Below are 12888 nucleotides of genomic sequence, written 5' to 3' on the forward strand. Positions count from 1 at the left end.
ATCTCTTCTCTCCTTTGGTATGGCAAGAATCACGTATCACTTCCCTTGGATACACATTCACAACTTTTGCCAACAACCTTAGAAAGAAACACAACATCAACCTTATAGGAAACAGACAGGTCGATAGCAAAAACCCTAAACCCTAAACCTATTAGGTTAAGCAATTCAAGCGGTTCAATCCTGACCGTTGAGTCATACTGCATTAAATGCAATAGTCTTGAATTGATCTCAAGACATTCTCCATCGTCCATTTTCCACCGATTTCATGGCGGCTGATAACCCATCACATGTTATCACCGTTTGACAGACTTCGCACATTCCCGAGGTAGATAGGAATAGTCTTCTTCAAGCTAGATCCTTCATGCACACAGAGCTTATGTGGCAACATGATCTGTTTTCCATTATACTACTAACTCATCACACGAAGATCACCGATTGAGTCACACAGGCTTGAGGTGCTCCAACCAGAAATTATGAAGTGTAAACTACCTACCAACTAGTAGTAACACAATGCTTCCATGTATCGGTTCCCGTAACTACATGCTGGTTCATCTTGAACAAATATGCCGCTTGGCATATAAACCGGTTCATACATATGCCGGTTCCTCTCTCTTTTCACCTATCACATGTGACGGTTCACACCATGTCTCATATTGACATCAATGACAACATACAATATCATTATGTCTTCATGCCGGTTCACATAATGCCAACAATCTCCCCCTTTGGCATTGATGGCAATATACAAAGATATCTTCTCCGCTTCACATCTTCTCCCATTTGCTATACATATCTTTTCACTTCACTCTTCTCCCCCTTTGACAACAATGCCAAAGTGGAGGTACAAGCATCTCTATTCCATCATGTTGCTCCCCCTGAGGAGTAGCATCCTTCAACACATCAATCAACCAAAAATTTGTCTTTCCAATACCTGACTGATGTGGAACAATTACTTTTAGTTCACCTCCTGAAGGGGCAATACCCCTAATTCACCTCTCAAATGCACAAATGTTGTCTTTGGGAGAGGCTTGGTGAATATGTCTGCTAATTGCTCCTTACTGGAAACATGTTCGAGTGCAATCTCCTTATTCTGAACCTTTTCCCTCAAGAAATGATACTTAAGCTCAAAATGCTTGGTTCTAGAATGTAAAACCGGATTCTTTGATATATTTATAGCACTTGTGTTATCATAGAATATACTTACCGGTTTAGATACAGGGATCTTGAAGCCTTCCAGTACATGCTTCATCCAAATTGTTTGAGTGCAGTTCATGAAAGCTGCAACATACTCCGCTTCCGCTGTAGACTAAGAGATACAACTTTGCTTTTTACTCATCCATGAAACCAGTCTACCAATGAGAAAGAATGCACCACCAGTTGTGCTCTTTCGATCATTCACATTACCTACCCAATATGCATCCGTGAACACTTTCAGATTGAAATCATTGTTGTATGGGTACCACAATCCATAGTCAACTGTTCCCTTTACATACCTAAGAATCTGCTTGGCTGCAATCAAGTGGGATTCTCTTGGACTCTTATGGAATCTTCCAGTGATGCCAACTACATGTACAATATCTGGTCTGCTATGCACTACATAATGCAACTTACCAATCATTGATCGGTATTCCTTCTCATCAACCAATGCGGAATCATCCTCTTTTGTCAATTTGCAACTGGTCACCATCGGTGTACCAACCGGTTTGCTATCTTCCATGCCAAAGGTCTTCAGTACCTCTTTGACATATTTGGACTGAGTGATAAAGATTCCATCTTCAATTTGCTGGATCTGCAGTCCAATGAAGAACTTAATCTCCCCTATGAGTGACATATCAAACTCTTTCTTCATCTCATCAACAAAGTCATGACTCATCTTGTCATCTCCTCCAAAGATAATGTCATCAACAAAAACCTCACAGATTAGGATCTGATCTCCTTCAGACTTCAAGTAGATATTGCTATCTTCACTTGTTCTCTCAAATCCAATCTTCACAAGATGGGAATGTAGGCACTCATACCATGCCCTAGGTGCTTGCTTTAGACCATATAATGCTTTATGTAGCTTTCACACCATATTACTGTCTTCAGATAGGGAAAACCCATCTGGTTGCTCTATATATACCTCCTCTTCAAGTACACCATTTAGGAATGCAGATTTTACATCCATTTGATATACTTTGAACCTCTTAAAAGCTGCATACGCAAGAAGCATACAAACTCCTTCCAATCTGGCTACAGGAGCAAAGGTTTCTCTATAGTCTTCTCCTTCTTCTTGAGCATATCCTTTGCATACCAATCTGGCTTTATTCCTAATCACTGTGCCATCCTCATTCAACTTATTTCTAAACACCCATTTGGTGCCAATGACATTTTTATGCTCAGGTCTGGGTACCAAGGACCAGGTACCATTTTTCTCTATCTAATCAAGTTCCTCTTCCATTGCCTTGATCCAGTCTTCATCTTTATGAGCCTCTTTGAGTGATTTAGGCTCAAATTCAGAGATCATACATGAGTTTTCTCTGATCTTTCTTCTTGTAAGGATTCTTGGATCCTTATCACTTATGATCTACTTAGGATCATGATTCAACTTGACATACCGAGGAATGGTCTTAACTGGTTCTTCTTGCTTTTCTTCTTCATCCTCATCTTCATCAGTATCAGCATTCACCGGTTCAAGGACACTATTACTGGTACTTGGTTGGCTAGCAACCGGTTCCTAGAAGGTTGCAACCGATTCATTTACAGCTTGCTCACTGCCGATTTCCTTAGTTTTCTTAGAGGATTCATCAACTCTTACATTGATACTTTCCATAATTCTCTGAGTCCTATTGTTGTAGCACTTGAAAGCTTTACTCTTGGTGGAATATCCTAGAAATATTCTCTCATCACATTTAGCTTCAAATTTGCCCTGATGTTCACTCCTCTTGATATAACATTTGCTACCAAATCCCTTAAAGTAGCTAACCACAGGTGTCTTACTGGTCCAATACTCATAAGGAGTTTTGTCCTTACCCTTTTTGATGAGTACCCGGTTCATAGTGTAGACTGCAATGCTCACTGCTTCTCTCCAAAAGGTGTGAGCTACTTTTCCTTGAATCAACATGGTTCTAGCTACTTCAACCACAGTCCAATTATTCCTCTCTACTAGGCCATTCTGTTGTAGATTTCGAGGGGCAGACAGCTATCTCTTAATGCCAAATTCTTCAAAATACTTGTTGAATTCACTGGAAGTGAATTCCCCTCCTTGATCAATTCTGAGACACTTGATCCTTTTACCGCTTTCCTTCTCCACTAATGCTCTGAAAGCTTTGAAGTTCCCAAAAGCTTCAGACTTGTCTTTCAAGAATGTGACCCACATCATTCTTGAGCAGTTATTAGTGAGGATCATGAAGTATCTATCACCTTGCACACTTCTAGTTTTCATAGGACCACACAAATCAATATGTACAAGATCAAGCAAGTTGTCAACAGTGAAAGATTTACCTTTAAAAGTTGAGGAAGACATTTTCCCCAATTGACACTCTCTACACAAGGTATTATCCGGTTTGTTTAGCACTGGCAACCCTCTAACGGCCTTGATCTTACTAGCCTTTACAATGTTATCAAAGTTTATATGACAGAGTCTCCTATGTCATATCCAACTATCATCAAGCTTAGACATAAGACAGGTACTTACATTTGCATTCAATTGAAATAAGTTACCTTTGGTCTACATGCCAGTGGCCATCAATTTACCATCTTTTCCTTTGATTCTGCAAACTTCATTCTTGAATTGCAGAGTGAGGCCACTGTCATTTAGCTAGGCAACACTTAGAAGGTTGTGTCTGAGACCATCAACCCAATACACATTGTCAGCACTACTCTTTCCATTCAAAGAGATGGACCCTCTGCCTTTGACCATGCATGGTGCATCATTGCCAAAGCAAACCACACCACCATCATACTCCTCTAAGGATAGAAACTTGCTCTGGTCACCAGTCATATGGTGAGAACAACCACTATTAATGATCCACTCATTTGAATTATCAAACCAGGAGACAAGAGCCTTCTTGTCTACCACATCTTCCTTTACAGCAACAAACACAATTTCTTCATTCTCTTCATCTTTTGATTCCTCATCTATGACACCTTCATCAACTGCCACAAAATTGTTTCTCCGGTTTCCTCCTTTGAATTTCTTGAACCTTTCCAGTTTATCCTTGTTGTCACTATTAGGATAGTTCATAGCAATATGTCCTATCCAGTTACAGGAAAAAAATTTCAAAGGGAGCTTACCTTTCTATTTACTAGTTCCTTTTGGAAATTTCCTGGCAAGAAGAGCTTCAAATTCCATCAAAAACTCTTCATCATTCATTTCTCTGCTCTGATTAGGTTCCCCACTAGTGCTAGCCTCTTTTCCTTTTTTGGATGGTATAGCAGAGGCTCTAAATGCTGATTCTGTCTTTTGAATACTGCCATCAAAACTATTCAGCTCATAGGCTGTCAACTTGGCTATGATGGAATCCAAGGACACCTTAGACTTGTCTATTGATCTCAACTCCTGAATAGCAGCAACCCTTATTGCATAGACCAACAACAGGGATCTCAGGACTTTACTTACCATAGTGGAATCTTCTATTTTTCCACCTGCACTTTTGATTTCTCCAACAACCATTTTGATTCTTATTCCATACTGCTAAATGGTCTCTCCTTCAACCATCTGCATGTCTTCAAACTTCCCTCTCAGGCTTTCTTCCTTAGCCTGTTTTACATGCTCATCACCACCATAGATATTTTCAAGAGCATCCCATACCTCTTTGGGATTTGCCTTGTCCTGAACATCAATAAACTCAATGTCAGATAGACTATTGATGAGGGCTTCCATGACCTATCCATTTTCTTGTACCTCTCTCTTTTGGTTATCGGTGAGAGTACCTATAGGAACAACATATACATTTTCAACATAACTCTAGTGTTGAACACCCATGCTTTTGATGAATATCTTCATCCTGTCTTTCCATATACCAAAATTTTCCCTGTTAAACTTTGGACCTTCCCTTTTCATCATATGACTAGGATCTTTTCCTCAAGCGGTTAAGCTTACAACACAGAGGACCTGGAGGAGCTCTGATACCAATTGATAACTCAATGATGAACCACTAGTACCAAACTGGTACCGAGAGGAGGGGGTGAATCAGTACAAATACAAATATAGTCCAAGACCGGTTTGATAGCAAACACTCCAAACGACTGGCAAACAGGAATACCTATTCAACATAAACTGCAACCAGTAAAACCAAGAGTGTCTAAAACAAGCATTGACCAGTTGAACACTTAGCTTTTCATTTAACTCAAAACAACACTACCATTTCCCCCTCATGCATGAACAGGTAAACTATTCTTTGATCGTCACAACAATTAGTTCAGTATGCATTATAGATAGGCATAAAACACAGAACCATCATATGCTCAATAGGTAATAACAAAGTATCACAAGATAAAAGCATCACACATGACACACATATTTTTCACGTGGAAACCCAACTGGGAAAAACCACGGTGGGAATGAATACCCACAAGTTGCTTTTGAACTCTTTTGAAGTCCTCTCTATTAGGAGCCTTGTCCAGTTAAAGACATTACAATAGGTTCTGCTAGGAACCGATCCTATTAGGGATCACCCAATTAAGGGATAGCTATAATGCTCGATTAAGGGTTAAACCTGGTAGGGTCACCTTATTAGAGGATTTCAAGAACTCAATAGCTAAAGGATCTCCAGAGCTCTATAGCTTCTCATAACTCATTAACCTTGAGTTACCCAATTAAGGGATTTGAATCAAGCCTGTTAAGACCACCCTGTTAGGGGATTTTGCATCAAGCCAGTTAAGGCTACCTTGTTAGGGGATTTTACAACTGTTGTAGTGGTTAGAGATCAACAAGAATTACAATGATCTGTTAACAACACTCAATGCTAATGCAGATCCATTTAGGCTCCTCTTCTCCTTCTGCACATTCACTTTGCAGGTATCTCTTCTCTCCTTTGGTCTAGCAAGAATCATGTATCACTTCCCTTGGATACACATTCACAACTTTTGCCAACAACCCTAGAAAGAAACACAACATCGACCTTATAGGAAATAGACAGGTCGATAGAAAAAACCCTAAACCCTAAACCTATTAGGTTAAGCAATTCAAGCGGTTCAATCCTGACCATTGAGTCATACTGCATTAAATGCAATAGTCTTGAATCAATCTCAAGACATTCTCCATCATCCATTTTCCACCGATTTCATGGCGGCTGATAACCCATCACGCATTATCACCGTTTGACAGACTTTGCACATTCTCGAGGTAGATAGGAATAGTCTTCTTCAAGCTAGATCCTTCACGCGCATAGAGCTTACGTGGCAACATGATTTGTTTTCCATTATACTGCTAACTCATCACACGAAGATCACTGATTGAGTCACACAGGCTTGAGGTGCTCCAACCGGAAATTCTGAAGTGTAAACTACCTACAAACTGGTAGTAACACAATGCTTCCATGTACCGGTTCCCATAACTGCATGCCGGTTCATCTTGAACAAATATGCCTCTTGGCATATAAACTGGTTCATACATATGCCGGTTCCTCTCTCTTTTCACCTATCACATGTGATGGTTCACACCATGTCTCATATTGACATCAATGACAACATACAATATCATTATGTCTTCATGCCGGTTCACATAATGCCAACAACACTGAGATAGAGTGGCGGTTTCAAGTAGAGGAGATCATAGCGAGCTTGTAGAGAGCAGTAGTAGGTGGTCCGATGAGAGACACCTTGAGAGAGCTAGCTTTGATAGCCAAGGAGGCGGAGTACTATCGGCGACACCATGAGGCTATGGTGCCTAGGGAGCACCAAGTGCAGAGTTTTACGCAGTCGAGATTGAGTCGATCTCGAGAGACTGGATCATGGTCAAAGAGTAGAGGCGTGATAGGGCTAGAGAGACATGATCGACCTAGAGATCCACGGGTAGTTCTGCGGCAAGACCGTCTCCTTCAAGAGATAGTCATACTTGAGAGACGATGTCTCTGTTTGTATTTTTTTATCGTTGTTTTGTTGTATGGGGCACAGACATGACAGATATTGTACATTGATCATTTGTTGATATATATATATATATATATGAATCCATTTTCTTTGATCATGTGATGTGTGATGGATTTATGCTTTTTATATGTTTGTGCTTATTTTATGATGATGCAATGCTTAGATAGATGTTATGATGAAGTGAAATGCAATGATGTAAATGTATGATGTTTATGAGATGTATCTTGAAAATGAGATGTATGATTTGATATGCTGTGAGATGTATCTTGAAAATGAGATGTATGATTTGATATGCTGTGAGATGTATCATGAAAATGAGATGTATGATTTAATGTGTTGTGAGATGTATCATGAAAATGAGGTGTATGATTTGATGTGCAACTAATTGTAAAATGATATGCAATTAATTATAAAATGAGATACAACTAATTGTTTTTGAGCATCCTCATTCTGCATTTGTCATCCGATATAGCCACAAGTTGTTTGCTTTTGATAGATATATCATCATGGAGCATTGATTGATCTTGGGATATGTTGAAAATTTATACAAGCATAATGGTATATTTGAACCATGATGACCTGAGAAAAAATTACATGATGTTTGATTTTGCAAGATAGCACAAGCGTCAAGGTATAATTGAACCAGGATGACCTGAGTGCGGGTTGCATATAAACAGACAAGATTTAAACCATTTGTATGCGTAAAGTGGAATCATGTCTTCAGTGATATGTTGTGAATCACGTCTTGAGACAAATATCTACACAGTACAAATGATCGCCTCACAGACAGAAGACTAAGAAAATATTTGAGTTTCTCAATGTTCTCTAGCTTGGAAGCATTGTTGAGAAAATTTAGAGAATCCAATAATTCAAAAAGTTTAAATGCAAAAATAGTCAAGACTTTATGCAAAATGCAACATTTGGTACTTCAGAAATTCATCCATCGTATTTCTCTTGTGAATCTTTTATCGATCGATGTTTTGATTTGGGTTTGTGTAAGTTTTTGTTTGTTGGACATGATGCTCCAAGTTTTGCAAATATTCTTGACGGTTTGAACATGCTTGTAAGTTTTGACGATTATTGTCCCTAGATAAGTGTACCTCTCGATGCGGGTATGTACAGTGATTACCAAGCCATGGTAAAATGTGGTGAAAGGATAGATGGATAAATCAAGATAGTGACTATGCTAAGTATCTTCAAAATGGATATTTGCTAAGTGTCGAGTGATGGCCGATAGTGTTTTAATGTGGAGATAAGTACATGGATATAGATAAAGGAGCTGTCCTTTCACAATAGCGCCTGTTACTAGGTTTTCACCAATTGCTTTTATTGTACCTTTTTATTTGCTTTTCCTTGATTTTTTGATTGTTTTTGACCTTTTCCATGCATTAGACTACTCAAGTGTAGTATTTCTTTAGATGAATGCTATTAGTTGGTTCGTCGAGCACATCTCCTTCTGAAGTTTTTAGCTGATAAGCACCTGATCCATAGACTGATATGATGACATAGGGACCTAACCAGTTAGGTTCAAATTTCCCTTTCTTTTCTCGATCTTGCTAATTTCTTGGATTTTCCTTAAGGACTAGGTCACCAACTTTGAAATTTTGGAGAATGACCTTGTGATTGTAGCTTCTACACATGCGTTGCTGATATGCTTTGAGATGAGTGTAAGCATGCTGACGTTTTTCATCTAATAGTTTCAGTTCTTGTAGTTGGTTGACTCGATACTCTTCATCTAGGATTAAGCCTTTTAGAGAGACTCAGAGAGATGGAATTTCTACCTCTAGGGGTAAAATAGCTTCTGATCCATAGACCAATGAGAAAGGTGTTGCTCTTGTAGGTGTGCGAATGCTAGTTATGTATGCCCAAAGTGCTAGATTGAGTTGTACATGCCAATCTTTGCTTGCATCATTCACTGTTTTCTTTAGGATTTTCAGTATTGTCTTGTTAGATGCTTCTACTTGACCATTCCCCTATGGGTAGTATGGTGTAGAGAACCGCTGTATTTTGAATTGTTCACATACTTCTTAGACATCTTGGTTTTTGAAAGGTCGTCCATTATCGGTGATGATGGAGCTTGGAGTACCATATCTACAGATTGGATAGTTTAGGATAAAAGAGGCAATTTTTTTTCCAGTCACTGTGGTCATGGGGACTTCTTCTATCCACTTGGTAAAGTATTCTGTTGCATTTATAATGAACTTGTGTCCATTTGAAGATGAAGGATGAATTTTGTCGACCAAGTTGAGTCCCCACTGACAAAAGGGCCAGGATGTTGTAAATGGCTACAGTTCCTATGTTGGTGCATGTATCAGATTGCCATGGATCTGGTATTTAGGACACTTTTTTGCAAAATGATAAGAATCTTTTTCCATTGTCGGCCAGTAATATCCCATTCTTAGAAGCTTTTTAGCAAGAGTAGTCCCACTTGAATGTGTGCCACAAATACCTTCGTGAAGCTCGTGTAAAGCTGAATCAGATTCATTACGATCAAGGCAATGAAGAAGAGTACCATCTAGACCTTGATGGTACAAAGTATTAGAAGTAAGGGTATAATGGGCGGCTTATCGGATAAAATTACGTTTTTGGTTTCGAGATAGGTCAATGGGTAGGATGTTGTTCTTTAGATAATCATATATCGGTCCATACAAAGGATAATCCGAACCAGTCAAGGCATAGATAACATGGGATTCAGAGTGGTCATAGGTTGGGGAGAATAGTTGCTCTACCAGAAACTCGTAATGACTCTGTTGCTCTGGAATATGTAGTAATGAAGCGATAGTAGCCATTGCATCGGCTGCTTTGTTGTTCAACCTTGGTATTTGCTCGAAGGTGATGTGTACAAAATACTGTTTGAAGTCATCCACCATTCATTTGTAGGGTAGTAGCTTGTCATCTTTTGTCTGATAGTCATTGTTGATTTGATTGACGGGTAGTTGTGAATCTCCGTAGACCATTAACTTCGTGATTTTTCATTCTATGGCCATTTTGATGCCTATAACCAATGCCTCATATTCAGCCACATTATTTGTGCATGGAAACATCAGCCTATATGATCTTGGTATAGTGTGTCCTTCAAGAGTGATAAATAGAATGCTAGCACCTGAACCATGTTGTGTGTAGGATCCATCAAAGTATAGGGTCCATTTCTTGGTGGAAATAGCAAGAATGTCTCTATTTAGAAATTCAATCTCCATAGTTCATTTTGCTGGTAGCGGTGCTTCAGCTAGTTGATCTGCAATTGCTTGTCCTTTGATAGCTCTTTGTTCTATGTAGTGGATATCAAATTCACTGAGAATCATGACCCATTTAGCCAATCGGCCTGTAAGAGCTGCCTTGCTGAGTAGATATTTGAGAGGATCAATTTTTGCCACTAGCTTAATTGTGTGTGCTAGCATATAATGTCAGAACTTTTAAGAAGCAAATAATACTATTAGACAAGCCTTCTCAATGAATGTATAGTTGAGTTCATAGCCATTCAATGTCCTGCTGATGTAGTATATGGCTCATTCCTTTCCTTCTTGATCTTCTTGTGCCAATAGTGCCCCCAGTGATATATCTATTGTTGAAATGTATAAAATGAGTGGCTTTCCTGCTATTGGTGGTACTAGAGCTGGTGGGTTTATTAGATACTGTTTGATTTGATAAAAAGATTCTACACACTTGGCTTCCCATCTGAAAGGTACATTCTTATGTAGCAAGTGATTGAATGGTAGACTTTTATCGACTAGCTGAGTGATGAATCCCCTGATTGATTGAAGTCATCCTTGTAGAGAGCGGAGCTGACTGATATTCTTTGGTGCTAGCATCTCCATAATGGCTTGTACCTTTGCTGGATCCACTTAAATACCTTTAGCTGAGACTATGTAGCCTAGTAACTTTCCTGATGTAACCCCAAAGACACACTTCTTAGGGTTGAGCCTGACTTGGAATTTTTCCAATCGATCAAAAATCTTTGTTAGGATGCTAAGGTGTTCTACTCTAGTGAAGGATTTAGCTAGTAAATCATCCACATAGTCTTCCATGAAGGTATGCATCATGTCATGAAAGATTGTTGTCATTGCTCATTGATAAGTAGCTCCTGCATTCTTTAAGCCAAAAGGCATAACATTCCAACAGTACGTTCCCCAAGGATAGGTAAACGTTGTCTTATCTTGATCCTCTGGGGCTATTTTTATTTGATTATAGCTTGAAAAATTGTCCATTAGTGAGAGCATTGCATGGCTCGCAATAAGGTCTACAATTATGTCGATACTGGGCAAAGGAAAGTCGTCCTTTGGATAGGCTTTGTTGACATCTCTGAAATTAGTGCAGATTCTGATACTGTTGTCTGGTTTTGATACTGGTACTATGTTGAAAATCCATTCTGCATAGTCAATGGGTTGAATGAATCCGACATCGAATAGTTTCTTCAGTTCATCTTTGACCATGAGTGCCACCTGTGGATTCATCTTTCGTAGTTTTTGCTTGACTGGCTTAACTCCTGGAGAGATGGACAAGTGATGCATGATTAAGTGTGGATCAATTCTGGGCATATCTGCATATGACCAAGCAAAGTTAATTTGTTTTTCTTTAAAAAAAATGATAAATGCTGATCTTTCCTCCTCTGTCAGAGATTCTGCCAGGTGTATGTTTTTGGCTGTTTCTGTAGCACCAATGTTGATTGATTGAGTGGGCTCAATCAATATGGGTGATAGCTCATGAAAATGTTTAGGAAGAATTTCAAGTCTCCCATTTTTAGGTGCATTAAAAAGGTTTTCACCCTCAGATGCATCCTTTATTTTTACTTTTTTGTGATCCATAGCTATCATTGACTAGTTTTCAGCATCAGATCTTTTATTTGGTTCATTTTTGCGACTGAGAGACTTGGCACTCCCTTGTTTGCAGACATCATTATTTTGTTCACTAGTAGAGCCTGTTTCTGGGTTAATGGTACATAGGTAGTGGATAATAGATTCATTGTCTGGGAAAATTGGTATATCATGTATTTTGGGTGCGTCCCAATCGATGAGGTTAGGAAAGACAAGTGGTAAGGAATCGTTTGGTGGATCAAGTTCTGCTACTATAAGTGTGATTGGTTTGGGTGTTAAAGAAGTCAAGGATTCCATCAAGGTCTTTGATGGTATCATCCTCCATATAGACTTGCTCATAATGTTTTTGCTCACTTTCCTTAGCATCATAGATATTCTGTGGTCCAAATTTAGGTAGTCTAATTTCTGCGTTATGCTCTTCTTGAGAAAGGGATATGGAACTAGTATTTTTAGCGGTCTCTTTAGTAGCATTTGAGCAACTACCCCATTCATATTCATTGGAATCAGTCTCAGAGTTATCATCCCAGATCTTTTCAGTGCTGTAAATAGGTATGTTGTATGGCGAGAATAGGTCTTTGATAATTGATACTATTTTGCTGGCTTTTTCTGATTCTGTGTCAGATCCTGCTTCTATTCTTTGCATTTGTTTGTAGATTGTTTCTTCTCGGGGAGGAATGATGTTGCCTTGAGGTGATTCTATTTTGTTGGATATTTGTTCATGAATATGAGCTACTGTTGCAGATATGGCCTTTTTGTGAATGAGGAGTTTCTCCTAATGTTGCTTCTGTTCTTGACATTCACGGTCCTTGCAGATTGTTTCGGCTGACTCAAATAGTGCTTCTTGCTAGGATTCTTCTTTGTACTTCTTCTTTGCTTTCCATTGAGGTTTTATATTCTTGTGTGGTATCTTTCTTGGTAGGAAAGTGAGTTTACAGCCCAATCTTGTTTTGTCCCTACTGAGCTGTGGAGGAAGGTCTATTGGTTCAGTGACTCCTTTGCATTT

This window comes from Cryptomeria japonica, chromosome 5 (genome assembly GCF_030272615.1).
Source record: "Cryptomeria japonica chromosome 5, Sugi_1.0, whole genome shotgun sequence".
NCBI classification, from domain to species: Eukaryota; Viridiplantae; Streptophyta; class Pinopsida; order Cupressales; family Cupressaceae; genus Cryptomeria; species Cryptomeria japonica.